General features: G+C 34.7%; 1 pseudogene; it reads right to left on the bottom strand.

Moving 5' to 3' along the window:
- Nucleotides 1-3,391: 3,391 nt before the first annotated feature.
- LOC110594424 overlaps nucleotides 3,392-20,445 on the bottom strand; it is a 110,415-nt pseudogene continuing 93,361 nt past the window's right edge.

Raw genomic sequence — 20,445 nt, 5'->3', positions numbered from 1 at the left:
TGTACTGCAAACTGCATCCATCTGAGATAACACACTTAATTTGTCTCATGTGTTTTGACTGCTCCACTCACTGGCCGGTTCTCTGTCTCTTTCCTTCACCCCAGGACTCCCTATTACCTCAGACAGAACAATATTGAAATTAGATGTTCTGCCAACCCTATAATGACCTGTAAGTGTTCCAGTAAAAAGAAGAGTTTTGTGTCTCTCACTATAAATAAAAAACTTATTGAGGAAGGCATGTTGGAATCTGAAAGAGGTAAAAAGCCTCCTGTGACAAATAGTTAACCAAGGTGTGAATGTAAAGGAAAAGTTATTGAAGGAAATTAAACGTGCTACTCCAGCGAACACACAAATGATAAGAAAATGAAACAATGCAATATAGCCTTGTAACAAAAACCATGCACCTTCTAAAGCTATTGAAATTTTAAAAAAAATGAAACAGCCTTATTGCTAAAGTGAAGAATGTATCAGTGCTTTGGTTAGACCATCAAACCAGCCACCACATTTCCTTAAGCCAAAGCTTAACCCAGAATAAGACCCTGACTCTCTTCAATTCTATGAAGGTTGAGAGAGGTGAGGAAGCAGCAGAAGAATGGGTTGAAGCTGGAAGAGGTTGGTTTATGAAGTTTAAGGAAATAAACCATCTCCATAAGGTAAAAGTGCAAGATAAAGCAGTTAGTACTGATGGAGAACCTGCAGCAGGTCACTAGATGATCTAGCTAAGACCGTTGATGAAAGTGCATGCACTAAACAACAGATCTTTAGTGTAGACAAAGCAACTTTATATTGAAAGAAGATGCCATCCAAGATTTTTAGAACTAGAGAGGATATGTCAATGCCTGCCCAAGGTGCAAGGGATAAATTGATTCTCTTGTTAAGGGCTAATGCAGCTAGTAACTTGAAGAAGTCAGTGTTTATTCACCATTTCAAAAGTCCTAGGACCCTTAAATTATGCTATGCCAGGCACAGTGGCGCAAGCCTGTAATCCCAACACTTTGGGAGGCTGAGGTGAGAGGATTGCCTGAGCCTAGGGTTTCAAAATCAGCTTGGGCATCTTGATGAGGCTTCGTCTTTAAAATAAACCAAAAAATTAGCTGGGTGTGGTGGCATGTGGCTCAAGGAAATATGGTGACCGGTTTGATGGTCTAACCAAAGCACTCAAACATTCATCACTTTGACAATAAGGCTGTTTCACTTTTTACAAAAATTCAAAAACTTTAGAAGGTACATGTTTTTTTGTTTTGTTTTGTTTTGTTTTTTATAAGGTTACATTGCATTGTTTCATTTTCTTATCATTTGTGTGTTCACTGGAGTAGCACTTTTAATTTCCTTCAGGAGTAGTTCCAGATACTTGGAAGGCTGAGGCAGAAGGATCGCCTGAGGCCAGCTGGTTGAGACTGCAGTGGCCATGAGCATGCCACTGTACTCCGGCCTGGATGACTGAGTGAGACTCCAACTCAAAAAATAATAAAAAAGAATTATGCTACATCTACTCTTTCGGTGTTCTATAAATGGAACAACAAAGCCCGGAAGACAACACAATTGTTGACAGCATGGTCTACTGAATATTGTAAGCTCACTATTGAGACTTACTGCTCAGGGTAAAAAAGGTTCATTTCAAAATGCTGATTGGCAGCAAGCCTGTTCACCCAAGGACTCTGATAATTGTACAAGAAGATTAATGTTGTTTTCATTCCTGCTGTCATAACATCCATTCGGCAGCCCATGGATCAAGGAATAATTTAGACTTTCTAGTTGTAAGGCTATTGCCCCCATAGATAGTGATTCCTTGATGAATCTGAACAAAGAAAATTGAAAATCTTCTGGAAGAGATTCAACTTTTAGATGTTATTAAGAATATTCATGCTGGTCTTGGTGGCTCAGCCTGTAATCCCGCGCCTTTGGGAGGCTGAGGTGAGTGGATTGCCTGAACCTGCGGGTTTGAGACCCGCCTGGGCAGCGAGACCTCATCTCTACAATGAATCAAAAAATCAGCCGGGCGTGGTAGCACATCCCTGTAATTCCGGCTACTGGGAAGGTTGAGGCGGAAGGGTCGCCGGAGCCCAGTAGGTTGAGATTGCGGTGGCTGGGAGCGGCCACTGCACTCCAGTCTGAGCGACAGAGTGAGACTCCAACTCAAAAAAAAAAAAAAGAATATTCATGATTCAAGGTAGGGGGCAAAAACATCGGTGTTAAAGGAATTTGGAAAAAGTTGATTCCAGGCCACGTGAATAACATTGAGGAGTATGGCATTTCAATAGAGAAAGTAACTGCCCATGTGGTGAAAATAACCAAAGAAGTAGAATTAGAAGAGGAGACTGGGTGTGGTTTTACTTTTTGAAAAACTTGTCCACGGTTTCTGCCATGAATTTCCTTTTCAGTCTCTTCCTCTCGCTAATAAACTCTGTTTTAAGTCTTAAAAAGAAAAAAGGAAGTGGAACCTGAAGATGTGACTTAATTGCTGAAATTTCAGGATGAAAATGGAATGGATGAGGAATTGCTTCTTATAGGCCTAATCAGGAGAGATGCAAATGTAATTTCTGAGATTACAATGAGGTAGTCATACATGCTAACCAGGCTACATAGAAGAAAAGAGATTTCAAGTCCTTTTATCTCTGAGGTAAAAATAAGGAATTTATGCTATGGACCTTGTGAAAACACGATCTGAGATACAATTGGAAGGTGTGGAATGAATAGACAAAAATTTCAAAGAACTCCAGGATAATGCAAATAAAAGACATTAAATCAAGGAAAAACAGAAAAAATGAAATGTGATCTATCATATTACACTTAGCATTCAGCTGTATTTATATTAATATGAAAGTTTGATAATTAATATAGATTTAGCCTCAAAGTGCAATATAACTGTATTGGAAGAAGAGTGAATGGTGTACATCAAAATGAATAAAAGAGTAAGACCTAAATTATTTTTAGCACTACAAGAAGTCAATAGTGAATAAAATGTGTTAACCAAATATATATATTTTGTTATCTCTTGTATAAACAATTATTTATACAAGAAAATAAAAACCAAAATGGTTCAAATAAAAGTCTTTCCTCTTGAGAAAGAGACAGAGAAGGAAGAAAAGGTTGTGGTAAGAAATGACTGTATTATGAGTTAATATTGGAATTATAAAACTATGTACATTGTTTAAGAGAGCAAAAGTTCATTTAAAATACAATTTTTTTATGTAGCCAGTTTAATTGATGAGGTAAAACTATACAAGAAAAGGAAATGTTTAAATAAGAAATCATCTACCATTAATAAATATTTACAGCTATATTGCAAAGACTGGCTCAGTAATAGTTTAGAGTACTAAAAGCAACTCAGTATTATAAATTCCACTTGTTTTTTTGTTTTGTTTTTGTTTTGGCCGTCAGCACATGATTTTTATTTTTCGTGTTTCTCTGATCCTAGTGGGGGATTTTGCAGGTTCATCTTGGAGTACGTTTTCTTTTGGACGATCCTCTTCAGACCTGGGTTCAGTCACCAACTGCAGAGTAGCCACCAGATTGCCCACGGTAACTCCGCCCCCATTGGCCACGGCAGCTGCCGACATCATTTTAGCTGCCACGAAGGAGACCGGGATACCTGCCCCAGTGAAGCCCAGGGCACCAAGCACCACAGGCACAGCCCCCACTGCCAGGGTTCCTCTGACTGCAGCAGCAGTTGCCCGTTCTAGAAAGTGAGAGAGAGACAGAGGTAGAGAGACGACAGAAGGGGGGAAGGGGGGAGAGAGAGAGAGAGAGAGAGAGAAAATATCAATTTCATTTGTTAAATAATGCATCACTTAAATCCTAGTGCCTTTTTTTAACATTCATGAAACATACAAATATTTTAAAAATATTTTTATCAAGTTGAACTGTTTGAATTTTAAGACATACACTATTCAGGAAAAAAGGCAACTAAAATTAGTGTTACTGCAAGAAATACGAAAATATTCTAAAAACATTGTACCAAAGAATCAGGTGAAGATACTAGGTCAGTCTCAATCTCAGCATGAAAAATGCACTAAAAAGTGAAAAATCAAGTCAATGCCATATTAAATGCCTCATTCTTAATGCAGAGAGAAAGTGAACACTTAGCTGTGATGCAAACCATTTTAGAAATCATGGCTCCTAAGCAAAAGTACTTTAAAAGCAGACCTTTGTTTTGTTAGAAGCTATATAATGGACTTGGCATGGAAAATTTTTTTTCTGGCTGCAGTAAACTTTATGAAAGTTGAGTCTTAGTCTATGAGATTTTGTGGTAGAAATATAGATGGTTATAAGTAGATGTTTTATCTAAAAATATAATTCATTTCCATTAGAAGTGGAGTATGATAATTTAACAAAGCTATGAATTAAATCATACAGTAGTCTAGTGTAAATCTTAGTAGATTTTTGTCTATTTTAAAAGAGTTTAATAAAATAAAATAATCTTATATTCTCTCTATTCAAATATATGAACTTATATTGATAATTAATATAGGGAAGAATCTTAGGGTTGATTAGTCATAGCTAAAAGAAAGCATTTATGGACTTCACAGCAACTTGGATGAACTTAGAGTCTATTATACTCAGTGATCTATCACAGAAACAAAGAACTGAGTACCACATATTCTCACTCATAAGTGAACCCTGCACATTTACCATAATACTACATATAAAAAGGGGACTGGAAGTAGTAGGAAACTGCCAGGGGAGAGGGGGTACATAACATCAATAAGGGTACCTAGCCGGGCTCGGTGGCTCAGCCTGTAATCCCGCGCCTTTGGGAGGCTGAGGTGAGTGGATTGCCTGAGCCCACGGGTTCGAGACCCGCCTGGGCAACTTGGCGAGACCTCATCTCTACAATAAATCAAAACAAAACAAAACAAAAAACAGCCGGGCATGGTAGCACATGCCTGTAATCCCGGCTACTTGGAAGGCTGAGGTGGAAGGATCGCTGGAACCCAGCAGGTCAAAGGTGCGGTGGCCGGGAGCATCCACTGCACTCCAGTTTGGGTGACAGAGTGAGTCTCCAACTCAAAAATAAATAAATAAATAAATAAATAAATAAAAATAAGGGCACCTGATCTCAAACCAGGTGAAGTGGAGACCTATGGGAAGCCCAAGCTTTACTTATATGATGACCACTTATATACCTAATCGTGAATTGTACCCCACATTTGTAAAATAAAATAAAATATTAAAAGAAAAAGGAGAGCAAAAGACAGGGAATCCTTTAGCTCCATAATATAGATATTAGTGAGGCCAGCAGCTGCTGCAAATTACTGAATAGTATAGCATTTAAAAAAAATAGTGATTGATACTATTTGATTCATTTATATAATAAAAGATCCTATATCATGAACTACTTCGGTATTGGGATTTGTTTTAGGGATATATACATGAGAAGAAAATTTCAATAAAAAAACTCCCTCCTCTGATCACATTATTCTAAATCTTGGTTAGCAGTCTTTTCTACATAGAATTATGAGTCTTTTATTTTTGCACACATTATATTTTATTGTAGATGTTTTGCTTATATCTCTCACAAAAATATAAATTCCTTGGGAACCAAAAAATAATGCCTGCTTTTTCTGAAACTGCATCTCCAAACTTTGTAACACTTCTAGGCATATATAAGGCATACAATAAATGCTTTTTGAATAAAAAAAAATGAGTGACTACATCTAGGGCTGCTGTCATTTAATATTTATCTCACAGAAGTTCAGTATTTTGAAGAAATGTTCAATAAGAGTCAGTTGGCTTTCATTTAAGTTATTAAAGTTTATTAAAGTAATTATAGAGGAAGACCTTAAAGAAGCATATAAGGCCTAGATAATTTAGAACAGACTTCCTGCTGAAGAAAATAAGAAATCCAGCCAATATTTATAAAAACTGTTTAAAGGGAAAAAAAAGAAATAATAACTTATATTCTTAAAGGATTAGCTGGAATCTTTAGCAGCCAGAATGTGATTGTCTTAGAAAACTAAAAGACTAATATGGAAGATTGGAGATGACTGTAAATTAGCAAAGCAATACAAGCCATGTGCTGGAACAAAAGAGCTGAAACGTAAGAGTAAAGCTTTAAGAAAATGCCAATTTCAGGGACAAAATCTCAGGTTAGAATAATTGTAAGTCATGAATTTGAATTGCGGTAATCTTTTCTTCTTTTTGGACAAGACCACCGTCTTTGAATAATTTGCCACAATGATAAGCACAAAGGGAAAGAGAAGAGGCACGAATAGCTAATGTCCCCAGCTTTATGTAAATAACCAAATATCAATCATCTATGGATGAGTATAAGATCATATTTGTTCTCACACAGTTTTTATATTGTACATACATAATATAAGGTATTTCATTACAAAGTCTGCAAAAAAGACAATGAGACAAGGCACTATGAGTGAAAATAAAGTATAAACAGCCAAAAAAGTAAAAATAGATTGACCCACATATAATAGTTACCATGAACAGACATTAAAATAATTATCTTATGTATGTTCAAGTCTGAGAAATTTAGTCATAGGCCAAAATGAAAAATAAACCACATATAAATTATATATGTTATATGCAATAACATAAAGAACACAATAGATGTTTTAATACAATTAAGCATAGGTGACTAGCAAATTTTTGAACTGTAAGATGAGTTAGAAAAAAAAATCCAGGTGAACCAAAAAGATAAAGTGATAAAAAATACAGAAAGAAGAGTAAGATGTGATAGAGTAGGCAGATGAGACTAGGACAACTAGGGTGTCTGCAGCTGCTTGTACAAAACCCCACATTCAAGCAAGGCAGCCTAGCTCTAGAAAACTTCACATCTACCTAATTGCTAGACTCTTATCAGATACACCTGCAGCACAGTGATCCCTCTATCCAGGATGCTTGCCTTCAGGAGCTAACCACCAAGGCAGGAACTAGCTTAGAGATCACCTGGAGCATGCACATCAGTCGCCAAGGTTGATCCAAAAGAATCATGACCTACTTTTGCATTCATTATAATACTATCAGCATAAAATTATCATAAAGGAGTTTCCCACTCCCATCATACACCTGATGCCATGACAGTCCTTGTTTGACACCATAAGGCCTAAAACCCTTCCACCTGACATGAGGGAGGAGTAACAGCAATTCAGCCTAAAAGACCACCCATTTCTAGGAAAATACCACCACAGAACACACCCATCAGTACCACTAAGAATAAAAGTGATAACTCAACAATCATTGGGTGCAGAAGCAGCAGCTTTTGTAGGCTGTTTCTGCCTGCTCTCCCCTCTTGAGAGAGTACTGTTCTTTGCTTAATAAAGATACTCACATGTGTGATGCTACTTTGTGTGTCTGTTTGTAAATTCTTTCCAAACTTGAACACAAGAACCTGGCTGGCAACATCAACCTGTAGTCACACACTGGGAGCTGCACTCCTCTCGGTAACAGATGTCTGAGACGGTGTAAAGTTATAAAATACATACATGGAAACCCAGAAAAGAGGAGAAACAGAATGGGAAAGTGACAATATTTGAAAATGTATGCTTGACACAAGGAATGAAAGAGGAAAGGAAGGAAGGAAGGAAGGAAGGAAGGAAGGCAGGCAGGCAGGCAGGCAGGCAGGCAGGCAGCCAACCAGGCAGGAAGGAAGGAAGGAAAGAAAGGAGGAAGGGAGGGAGGGAAGGAAGAAAAGAAGGAAAGGAAAAAAGGAGGAAGAAAAACATCATGCCTTAGGAGTAATGTCTCATGCTCTACTGTAAACTAGGGCATTTCAAGAAAACTGCAGAGCAGTGGGAAGGGAGTAACTTCTAGTGAGTATAAATTTTATCTAAAGCACTGCTAGAAAAAGGACATCCATTTGTAAACAACTTTTGTACACAAAAGTTTATAAAGACTGAAAACATTTCCTGAAATATCACAGCAGTAACCACAGAAAGAATACTTAAAATTATGCACTATTTAATGTGATGATTCTTGAATTGCATAGCATCTGTAGAAAAGGACAAAAAAGAAGGGAACAATTTTTGAAAACTAGACAATAAAGAAAAAATTGTTAAAGAAAATAATAATTAGCTTCTTAAAAATAATTTTTAAAATTATATCTTTCCCACCACACACACACACACACACAAACACACACACACACACACACACACACACACACACCATCTCAGGAAGGAATTATCAAATTATTTTGTTTAACTTTTAAATAAATTTTGAATTTTCTTTGATCAACATTTGTATCAAAGAAACTTGTAAACCACCACACAACAAAATCTAGGCAACAAAAGTAAATTCATCTATACAACATTATGACAAAATTAAGAAGGTAATATTTATTACACATCAGTTAAGGAAAATACTAAATACACCCTCTTTCTCTCTCCCATTCTATCTCACAGACACACAAACACACAATTAGAAAGAAAACTGTAAGACAACAAACTAAATAGAAATAAATACTACACAAACAAGAATGTGGGAAAATTTTTTAAATTCTTGAAACAAAAACTCATATAGTAAGAAAAAATAGATGGAAAGTGAAGAAATTAGAAGAAAGTTAATTGAACTCAATAACAGTGGAAATAAAAAGTTTTACTATAAATGAAGGTTAAAATATAGAGTATACACAAGAAAGATAGAAACAAATCAAATTTTAATAAGGTAAATTTTAGAATGGCAGGTAAACACCAAAGAAAATAGAAATTTAATACAAAATTAAACAGGTCGGAAAGAAAGTGGTGGGTAAACGGGAAAATAAACTATAACACACACATATACACACATATAAATATTTTTGCATATTTTATTTTTCTTCAGAGACTCCACATGTATGTGTATATATATATATATTTTCTTCTCTGAAGAAAAATGAAATGTACAAAAATATTTTATACAATAATCTAAAAAAGTCTTCCCATAAAGAAAATACCAATCTACATACTGAAATGATCCTCCCTATGTTCCTATGGAGAATTAATGCAGACATACCAACTTGAGATTTAACACAATCTAATAGATTTCAAAAACAAAGAAATAGCTCTAGAAAAAAAAAGTCGAATAATTTACAAGGGCAAAATCATTACCCTAGTAATGGATTTCTTGAAGCCAACATACAAAATAAGGCAACAATGTATCTGCAGTTTTAAAAATAGCCATGATAAAACATCTTTAACTCACTGAGAATTCGTCACAATTGGTTTCAGCATAAACTTCATAAGATTCAAAATATATAAACAAAACCTGACAGAACTGAAAGGAATAGAATATTTCCACATGCATTGCTCTGGAGTTGAGGAAACAAGCACAAAAGCAGAGTAATGTGCTTAAAACAATTGACCTAACAATTAATTATATTAAAGAATTATATCAACATTGAAATCTATGAAACATGGCATTTTGTGATAACTGTCAACATTTTTAGAAGTTTCAACGACTACCTAGGATTTTCCAAAAAAAAAAAAAAAAAGAGCATACACCTTTTTATTTTTAATTTGAAAAATAGTGATTTCTTCTAAAAATCTTTCCAGCATAGAATGCTCTAACAGTTACTTTTTAAAACCTATTTATTATTTGTTATTCATCTAAATTTGTAGAAGAATTTGATAGTTTATAGCAGTGGTTCTTAATCATTTCTGCTCCCAGAACATCTGAGGAGTACAATGTTTTACTAAGTAACACAGTTTCACAACAACGGTTGCTAATTTATGTGGTGATATAGGAGTTCAGATAGGTGAACTCCCAGAGTTGCTTGTCTAATTTTTTTAGTTTCCCAAATAGTGCTAACATCTTTCTTTCTCCAATACTTTTCAACCCTATTTTGATAATTTCTAAAAACAATGCATTCTATTTCTAATTGTTGTGTTCCTTAATTTTAAACATTTTATACAAATAATTCTAAACAATATAAGGACAATGGTTGAACTGTGTTCACTCAGTCTAGTACGGTTGCTGTTTTAATCCTTTGTCAATATTTGTTTTGTCTCAATATTTTGAAGAAAGTATTTTACTTTCTTCTGACTCTTTGCTTACCACTGAGAAAATCTTTGTCCATTTAATTGTTAACACTTTGCATTTAAGTTGTCCTTTTTATTTGAATTCTTTTGTATTTCATATCCTACACACACACATACATATGTGTGGACTTTTTGATATTCTGTTTGGGATTTGTTGTACTTCCTAAATGTGAACGTTTGTGTCTTTCACCAATTCTACAAGATCACCAGAAATAACTTTTTAAAATATTACATTTTTCCCTTTCTCTTTATGTCCTTTTCCCCAAATATCCAAGTTGATATATGTTAGATCTTCTTAATCTGTCCTTTGAGTCTCTTAAATTCACCCTCATGTTCTCCAACAGCACTTTCTTAGTTGCACTCTTTGTGCTTTGTGTCCAGATTTTTAATCATCAAAGTATGTGTGAGGAAACATTGTTTCAGGAGATTTCAGACTGTTTCCAATGAGGTGTTTTATGAACAACTGGTTAGAAAGCTAAATCAGGCTGTTGTGGTTAGGACAGATGTAAACTATGAATGTTCACATCTAAAAAGAGTATAAGCTAGCAGACTGAGTATATTATTGGGAGATTTGAACTTTAAGCAGTATATCATCAATTATTAGCTTTTTTTTTTCACCTGTGTTTTTGCCAAGAGTCAACAGTGGATTTCTCTTACACATCATAGCATGCTTACAATTTGTATATTTTCATGTTTTTGTTTGTTTGCTTGTTTGTTTTTGAATTGAAATCTCACTCTGTCACCCAGACGGAATTGCAGCGGCATGCTCACGACCACTACAACCTTGACCTGATGGGCTCAAACTATCCTTTTACCTCAGCCTTCTGAGTAGCTGGAACTACAGGCACATGCCACCATGCCCGAATAATTTTTTTTAAACATATTTTTTATTTTAAAATTGTGGGGCACAGTTGAGGGTTAGGTATACAAATATACATCGTTCAGGCACCCTTGTTGATAAAGGGTGTCCTTCCATCCCCAGACAGATATTGACTACCATTAATCCCACCACTCTTGCCCTCCCTGCTCCCCCCCATATATTTATTTTAGAGTCGAGGTCTCACCAAGTTGTCCAGGCTTGTCTCAAATCCCCGGACTCAGGTAATCCTCTTGCATCAGTCTCCTAAAGTGCTGGGATTACAAGTTTGCACCACCACACCTGGATTTTTTCATGTTTTAAGTCATAGAATGTTTTCAAAAATATTCAAAATAAGCTGAAAATCAAAGTTTTCAAATGTTTAACAAGTAATATACTATTAACAAATAATAGATGGGAGAAAGTGTTAATGGAAATTAGAAAATATTTTTAACTCAGTAGTAATACAAAGGAGATATAATGAAAATTGAAAGGTACAACTGATTTCGGACTTAAAAGTAAATTATAGACTTAAGTTAACATGTAAATGATAGACTTAAATTAACACATCAGAAAATAAGAGAGCCTGAAAAGTCAATAAGGCAAGCATTCATATCAAGAAGTTAGAAAAATAACATTATAAACAGCTGATAGAAGAAAAAAATAAATAATGAACATAAAGACAAAAATTAAAGAAATAGTGGCATTGCCTTACTAGACTCTGGTGTGGTCACGTGCTCCTTGAGCTATGGCTGTCGCCATGCTTCCTGGCTTTGGCCCCCTTTCCTGCCTTGGAGAGGTGAAAGTTCTCTCTCTCTCTTTTTTTTCTCTCTCTCTCTTTCTAATTTACTTTCTAAATAAATGATATTTTCTAATCTAAAAGAAAAAAAAGAAAAAAAAAGCCAGTGAGCATAAAATAAAAAGGATAATCAAAGGCAGATATTAATCTTTGAAAAAAAGGAATAAAATGGCTAAGCCTCTTGCAAGATTAATTGAAAAAATCAAATAGAAATATAAAAATTTTAAATATTAGGAGTAAGAAAAGTGTATCATGAACAACTAACTCTTTATAGCTGAAAGGTTAAAAAAAAACATTCATAGAAAAGAAAATTCACTAAAAATGACAATATATGAAAAGGAGCATATTTTGAAGAGTTATATATCTACTTGTATTTCCTAGGGTTGCCATGATAAATTACCACAAATGTAGTGGCTTAAAATGACAGAAATGTGTTCTCTCATGGTTCTGTAGTTCAGAGTTTTAGATTAGTGTTTTCAGGACCATGCTCCTTTCAAAAGCTCTAGGGTGGATTCTTTTCTTACTTCCTCTGGCTTCTAGTTGCTACTGCATTCCTTGGTTTGTGCTGCATAACTCCAATCTCTTTCTCTGCTTTCACATGGCCTCCTATTTTTGTGTCCAACTTTGGGTATTCATTAAAGACCCATCTTTAAATTTAACCCCCACCCACCAACCCACCAGTTAAACTTGGATGATCTCATCTCTAGACTTTTCTTTCATATCTGCAAAAAACCTTTTCTTGAAATAAGATCATATTCACAGGTTCTAGGACATGGACATATCTTCAATAGAATATATTGAATATATAGACTATATTACAGAACTTTAAGCCATAATTACAAGTTTTCCCACAAAACTAATTCCAAATCCTAGTGACATCCCAACTATAATCTACCACATATTTAACTTCTTAACCAACTTATCTTCAACAAAGCCTCCACTACCAACCCCTGGGGAGAGGAGAGCCTATTCAGTAAATGGTGCTGGGAAAACTAGCTGACCACATGCAGAAGATTAAAACAAGACCCCTATCTATCCCCATACACAAAAGTCAACTCTGAATGAATCAACGATCTAAACACAAAAACTCAAACTATAAGAACCTTAGAAAATACAAGAGACACCCTTATGGAAATTGGAACTGGCAACCAATTCCTGATCAAAACCCCAAGTGCCCATGCCATAAGAGATAAGATAGACAAGTGGAACCTTATCAAACTGACAAGCTTCTGCAAAGCAAAGAAGCTATCAAGAAAGCAGGGAGACAGTTCTTAGACTGGGGAAAAATATTTGCCAACTGTATATCTGACAAAGATCTAGCATGTATGCTCTACAAGGAACTCAAACGTGCCAGAAAGAAAAAAAACAAACAACCCCACTACAAAGTGGGCAAAAGATGTGAATAGGCATTTCTCAAAAGAAGATGTACAAGCAGCCACCAGACACATGAAAAAATACTCAGCCTCACTGGTCACCAAAGAAATGCAAATTAAAACCACACTGAGATACCACCTAACTCCAGTCAGGATGGTCATCATCAATAACTCAAAAACCAACAGATACTGGAGGGGATGCGGGGAAAAGGGAACATTTCTAAACTGTTAGTTGGAGTGTTAACTAGTGCAACCTCTGTAGAAAACAGTTTGGTGATTCCTTAAAAGTCTAAAAACCGACATTCCATACAACTCTACAATTCCCCCTATTGGGAATATACCCAGAGGAACTCAAATAACTCTATGAAAAGGATACCTGTACACTCATGTTTATTGCAGCATTGTTCTCAACAGCAAAAACATAGAAACAACCATACTGCCCATTGAAAGAAGGCTGGGTAAAAAAAAAAAAATGTGGTACATATAAACAATGGAATATTATGCAGCCATAAATAAGGACAAAATTATGAACTTCTCAGCAACTCGAATGGACTTAGAGTTTATAAAACTGAATGATCTATCACAAAAACAAAGAACTGAATACACATGTTCTCACTCATAAGTGGACCTTGAACAATTATTGTAATACTATAAGAAAAGAATTATCAGTAGTGAGAAATTGCTGGGGAGGGGACGGGATTGGTAGTAGTAGGATTCTGTCAGGGGAGAGGGGCACACCTCATCAACAAGGGAACCTGCATAATGAACATTTGTATACTTAACCTTGAATTGTGCCCCACATCTTTAAAATAAAATTTTTTTAAAAGAAAAAACTTAAGCAATGACTAAATTCTTTCAGAGAATAAATGCTAATTTTCCTAATTCATTTTATGAGGCCAGCATATTCAGATATAAAAGCATGCCAAGGAGTATACTAAAAATGAATATTGCAGATAAGCCTCCCATATAAAATTTCAGAAAAATTTTTCTCAATATTCCTAAAAAAAAACACAACAAAAAATAAACCCAGCAGCATACAAAGGTAATAATACAGCATGTTTAAAGTGACTCAGGAATGCAACATTGACAAAATACTAAAAATTGTATTACATTAATTCCTACATAACATAATAAAAGAGAAAATGTATATAATCATAACATTGGAGAAAAATTCATTTATTATTTAAAAATAAATAAAACTCTTATCAAAGTAGAAAAAAGGTTATTTTAAATGATAAGTAATAATGTCATCATGTCATGGTGAAGTCTAACCCTTTCAGAATGTGTATGCTATCAGCATTTTTGTTTGACATCATAGCAAAATTCTATCTTGCATGCAAGATCAAAACCCAAAATATTCAAGATATAAGAAATTAGAAAAAAATAAATAAAACTGTCATTGTGGAATATGGCAGAATTTTGTATGTTGCATGCAATATTAGAACCAATGTGCATATACACCGCTAGAACTAATTAATGCATTTAGCAAGGAACCTGTATATTATCTTATATAAAAACATAAATGTAATTTTAATAAAAACAAATAAGTTGTGTTTTTAAAAATTTAATTACAAAAACAACAAAAAGGAATAAGCCCTGCAAAATATGTGGAGAATATTATCATCTATACTACACTACACACATACATTTTTTTTTTTTTTGAGTTGGAGTCTCACTCTGTCGCCCAGACTGGAGTGCAGTGGCCGCTCCTGGCCACCTCAGACTCGCCTGCTGGGCTCCAGCGATCCTTCCGCCTCAGCCTTCCAAGTAGCCGGAATCACAGGCATGCGCTACCACGCCCAGCTAATTTTTTGATTTATTGTAGAGATGAGGTCTCGCTGCCCAGGCAGGTTCAGGCAAACCACCCACCTCAGCCTCCCAAAGGCGCGGGATTACAGGCTGAGCCACCGAGCCCGGATTTACACACATTTTGAAAGAAAATTACTTGAGAGAAATTAATGAAGGCACTTGTATATCTTTTGAGAAATGTGAATTTATACAATTGGTCCATTTTAAAAACAGATTTTTTTATTGTTGAGTTTTTTGAGTTTCTTATATATTCTGGTTATTCATCTCTTGTGAGATGTGTAATTTGCAAATATTTTCTTTGAGTCTATGGGTAGTCTCTTCACTTTTTTATTGTTTTCTTTGATGTGAAAATGCTTTTTAACTTGATGTGATTCCATTTGTCCATTTTTGCTTTGGCTGCCTGAGCCTTTGATGCTATACCAAGAAATCCTTGCATAAGTCAATGTCCTGAAGTATTTTGCTAATATTTTCTTCTAGTAGTTTCATAGTTTCAGGTCTTACATTAAGTATTTAATCCACTGTGATTTGATTTTTAGACATGACATTTCTTAAAAGAAGTCATAAAAATGGTAAACTAATGTATTAAAAAATGCACACCACCATAAATCATCAGAGAAATGCAAATAAAACTATAATGAAACATTATGTCACCTAGTAACAATGGCTTTTATCAAAAAGTAGGCAATAAAAGATGCTGGAAAGGATGTGGAGGAAAGCAAACCCTCCCACACTTCTGGTGGAAATGTAAATTAGTATAGCCATTATGGAGAAAAGTAGACTAAAAATAAAACGACTACAAGATCCAGCAATCCCACTGGGCATTTTGCCAAGGGAAGGAAATCAATATATCAAAGATATATCTGCACCCCCATATTTATCACAGTACTATTCATAGTAGACAAAATATGGAATCAACCTAAGCGTCCATCAATGGATGAATGGATAAGGAAAATGCAGTGTGTACACACAATGGACTATTATCCTGCCACTAAAAAGAATGAAATCCTGTCATTTGAAACAACACAAATGAAATTGTAGTACACTATGTTAAGTAAAATAAGCCAGGCACAGAAAGACAAATATCATATATTCTCACTGAAATATGAAACAAACAAAATCTATCTCATGGAGATAGATAGTAGTATGATGGTTACTAAGGGCTGGGAAGTGTAATAAAGAGGTGGGAATAAAAAGGGATTGGTTAATGGGTACACAACCACAGTTAGAAAAATGAGGTCTAGTGTTGGGTAGCACAATAGGGCAATTATAGTTAACAATAATTTATTATATATTCAAAAATAACTAGAAGAGTAAAATGTTCTTAGCTCAAAGAAATGAAAAATGTTGAAGTGATAGATATCTTGATTACCCTTGTTTGATCATTACACATTTCATGCTTGTATTAAAATTTCACATACACTCCATAAATATGTACAGCTATTATGTATCTATAAAAATTATAAATGAAATTTAAAGACAAATGAAAGAAGACATAAGGAAAGATACATCTAGCAAACTATGGACCCAAATTACCTGTATTTTTAAATAATAATGTTATAATATAAAGTTGAGACAAAAATAATTTGCTGAAAGATATTTAAAATGATGCGTCAGAATATTTTAAAGCGTGCAGAAACTTCTCTTCAGTTTTTTTAATAAGACAGGAAGCCATTCAGATTATTCTCTCCCTCTGCCTTCCTAGAGGAAGGGACGAACAATTATCACTGGTAAATGATAGCCACAGCAAAGCAGCACCTAGAAGCAGCTTCATGCTCAGGAGAGAACGCTATCTGGCCTCCTCATGGTTTCTGGTGCTCCATGATCAGAGAAACTTCTCTAGGAACAAGCTATAGAAATTATTTCTGACAGTATAGTCTTTTCTTCTGTATTTTTGTTATGTGATTTTAGTGTTATCAGGAGACTACAGAATACTATGTTTGTTGATTTTCTTTAACACAGAGAGACGATATGTAGACACAAATAAATTAAACATTTTTATTACAACTCTAGTAAGAATTGAATCTACAATGTTTTTATATAGGTGGATCTCAAGATTATGCGTATATACTATTGAACACTGAGAGGTAAGGTGTAGATATGTGTATAGGTTATTTTAGTGGAGAGGCTATTAAGGGGAGAACATTGGGACATGACCAGTCCAAAGAAATATGACATCAAGTTCTATGAAATTATTCAGGGCAATCGATGAGATAACATCTATAAGGACAACTATGACTCCTTCTTCAAAGATTTGCCAAAGGATGGCAACTGTGATGGATATTTATGACTAAGATCTATAAAGGGAGGCATTCCTTAAATGATCATACTTCTATGAAAATGCATGATATGAGTTGTCTAAATATACTGCACTATAGAAAAATAAAATCTATCAATGTTCAATTCATCTATAATTTAATGCAATCACATAAAACAGATCCTACATTGTAATTTAATTTCAAAATTTGTGATAATCAAAAATATATCTTAACCTTATTATATACCTGGCCTTTTTTTGTCATATTACAAATATAAATCTTTTAATCCTCAAAAAAACTATGGATTAAGTAGCAATATCAGTCTCATTTTACAGATATGAAAACTGGGACACAGAGTCATTAAGTGATTTCCCCAAGGTCACACAATTAGTAAGTGACAAAGGCCTTTAATATCACATACTTTAGTTTGTTGATAGGAATATTGATCATGAAGCCAGAGTTTATAAGAAAATGTCTCAATAAAACCTTCATAAATGTCCACATTCAAAAGCAAGTCAAATCTTAATCCCAGGTTAGACAGAATCAAAACAAAGATAGGGCTTGCTGAGTCCTGGAACAAATCGACTTGAGGTCATGAGAGCATGTAGTGACAAAAACAAATGAGCAATTATGGGTTGTGACTTATTGCCTTTGAAAACTGGTGGTTCATTTTCCAGAGTTGTAATTTTTTCTTGAAGAATAGTATTTGTGTATGCCACAGTCGTAAGCGAATATTTTTTGAATGGGCTTGGTAAATAATATAGTCAATCAATGTGGTAGACAGTCTCACAGCTGATCAAAACTATAGTTTGTTTCATACAAGGCCCACATTTGTCTGGAAATTATGTATTTGTACCATGTTGAACTCAAAAATGGCCATATGGTTTCCCCTGATCACATGTGAATGGAATCTTCTGGGCTGAATATAAGAGTGAAGTCATAGTTTGTTGTGTCACATTTCCTTCTATCGTAAGATCAACAATTTTCCAGATATTTTCTTCTTCATCCAAGGTCCCAGAGAAATGATGACATGGACTAGAACAACAGTTGCTTAGGATGGATATGTTGCATGAATGACAATTGACTCTACATTGTTATAAGCCAGGGATTTTTCTGGGGTCATTTTAAAAATTATCATAGCATAATTTATTCTGACAGATATAGTTTAGTTAATAATAATATGCATCTGAGAGTTCGTGATACCACAGTGAACAAAAAAACACAGTCACTGGCCTCAGAATTCTTACATTTCAGTAGTGTTATAGAATCTAGTGAAGTGATATGTGTTTTCCTGGAATATCAGGGAAAGAATTAGGGCACAGAACACCTAGTAATGATGATACCCATAGAAGAAACACAATTTTCAAACAAACAAAAGATTAACAGATCCCAGAATGTTCTATTTAGTCTTTCTTAGGCCAGGTCAGGTGATATGATGTGTGCATACTGGGACCATACAGTGAACATTAAAATCAGGTCATTCTATTCACATTGTGTGCACTTTGACACAATGCAGTTCTCCTGTGTAACTGAATGCCATGAAAGATATCATTCTCTTAAAAGTGTTTGACATCATGTATAATAAGAATGAATTGTAATGTGTTTTCCTATATTCTCCCAGTTCATCTTCTTTATTATGCTTTTCAATCTACCAATGCTCATTGACAAGTCAGAAAGTATGGTTGACACCTTCTAAAAGTGGGTGCATTCAGGGTGCCTTTTGTGATGTGCTTCTTGTGCTGACATATTTAGACCACAAATGTTTGATAGCATGAGCAAATGTTTGACAGAGTGAATTGGTCTACTGTAATTTTTCTGTTTATTAGGGATTTCCTTTTAAAACAGACACACACACACACACACACACACACACACACACACACACACACCAGTTTACAACTAAAGTAAATGATATCATAAGCTAAGTATATTTAATATCATTTGTGTTTTTTCCTACCTATAGGGCTTTGCTAAATTTTGAATAACTTTATAACACCATGAAATTTCAGGCAACTATTTATAAAATATTATTTATGTACAAACGTGTTAGCACTTAGAATTTGGTCTGCCCTTAGCAAGGATATGTGTTCTGAAATTCTGTCATTGTTCATTGTTATATAGGTTCTGCTGCTATTATAAAGTATATGATAGCTTATTTTGTGTAAAAGAACTAAATTGTTCATCTAAATCAGATCAAATATTAGCTGGCAAAATGTCATCTGTGTGCTTTAATGATATTTTAGAGCCCCTAATGTTTATGTCCAGGCATAACACCATCTGTCTCACAAATTATTATTCAAGAGGAGTTTGACATTGTCATTTTGGATGTGCCTAGAGTGAGATGTTCTTCTGAATGTCCAACATAGATGTATAAATGAGATTTGGTTTGTGTGAAAATTTATATAGATTTATATTTATTATGCCTAAAATTTGAGTTGATGTAAATGCGTATAAATGGAAAGCATTGTTTTATGCATATAAATATTCAAAAGTAGAAGGAAATAAAGTTTATTATTCACCTTGCACAGATGGAAAAGGGGCTGGCACTCAGGTGAGTGTGGCATGGAAGGTTGGAAACTAGGTATATTTAAGGACCTTTAAGGCAAGAGGGGCTTAGACCTGGAGGAGGTCTGGGCCAAAAGGAATGTCCAGAGTTGTTTTCTTTGGTTTCCATAGAAGTCAAATGAATCTAAATATATTGACACCATCAGGCATCAGTGTCTCATGACCTCAGGTGGTGGGCTGGAGGTTGTCATGGTTGTATGATAACAATATACCAATAGACATGCCTACCGGTGGTGTGCTGAAGGTCAGGTGACCAATAACAATGTATCAATATGAATGCCTAAAAGATAAATTGTTAGCAATACCAGACATGCTTAAGGGGTTCTGTGTAATCACAGGTTTCTAAAACTAAAGTATTTTTTTTTGTTAATGATTATAGGGTAAAAGGACACGTGGGACATGCAAGCTGTGCAACAAAGGAATGTCAAGGGGTGAGGCCCAGTGCTTTAAATTTCAGGAAAAAAAATCTGTAGGACATAAATTAGTTGATAGTAATTATAACTCTTACTATTATGATTTTCATAAAACTGACCTTGTAGCTTTTAATGGTAGCCACAGTTTGCTTCTTGAGTTGAGATCTGAACTTTCAACAGCTGCCTGGACATCCTGGAGAATATCCTATCAAATGCAAAAGTTCTTAAAGGTATGGATCATTTCTTCCCTGCTATATCCCCAGCACTGGGCACAACACACAGGATATTATTTTATTTATTTAACAAGTATTATATTTATTTATTTATTTAACAAGTATTATATACTTTATACACCAAATATTCCTGAAGACAAAACAGGTTGAATATAAATTTGCACATGGCAG

This window comes from Carlito syrichta, unplaced genomic scaffold (assembly GCF_000164805.1).
Source record: "Carlito syrichta isolate Samal-C Ts95f unplaced genomic scaffold, Tarsius_syrichta-2.0.1 Scaffold315293, whole genome shotgun sequence".
Taxonomy (NCBI): domain Eukaryota; kingdom Metazoa; phylum Chordata; class Mammalia; order Primates; family Tarsiidae; genus Carlito; species Carlito syrichta.
This window is presented reverse-complemented; position numbering and strand designations above follow the sequence as displayed.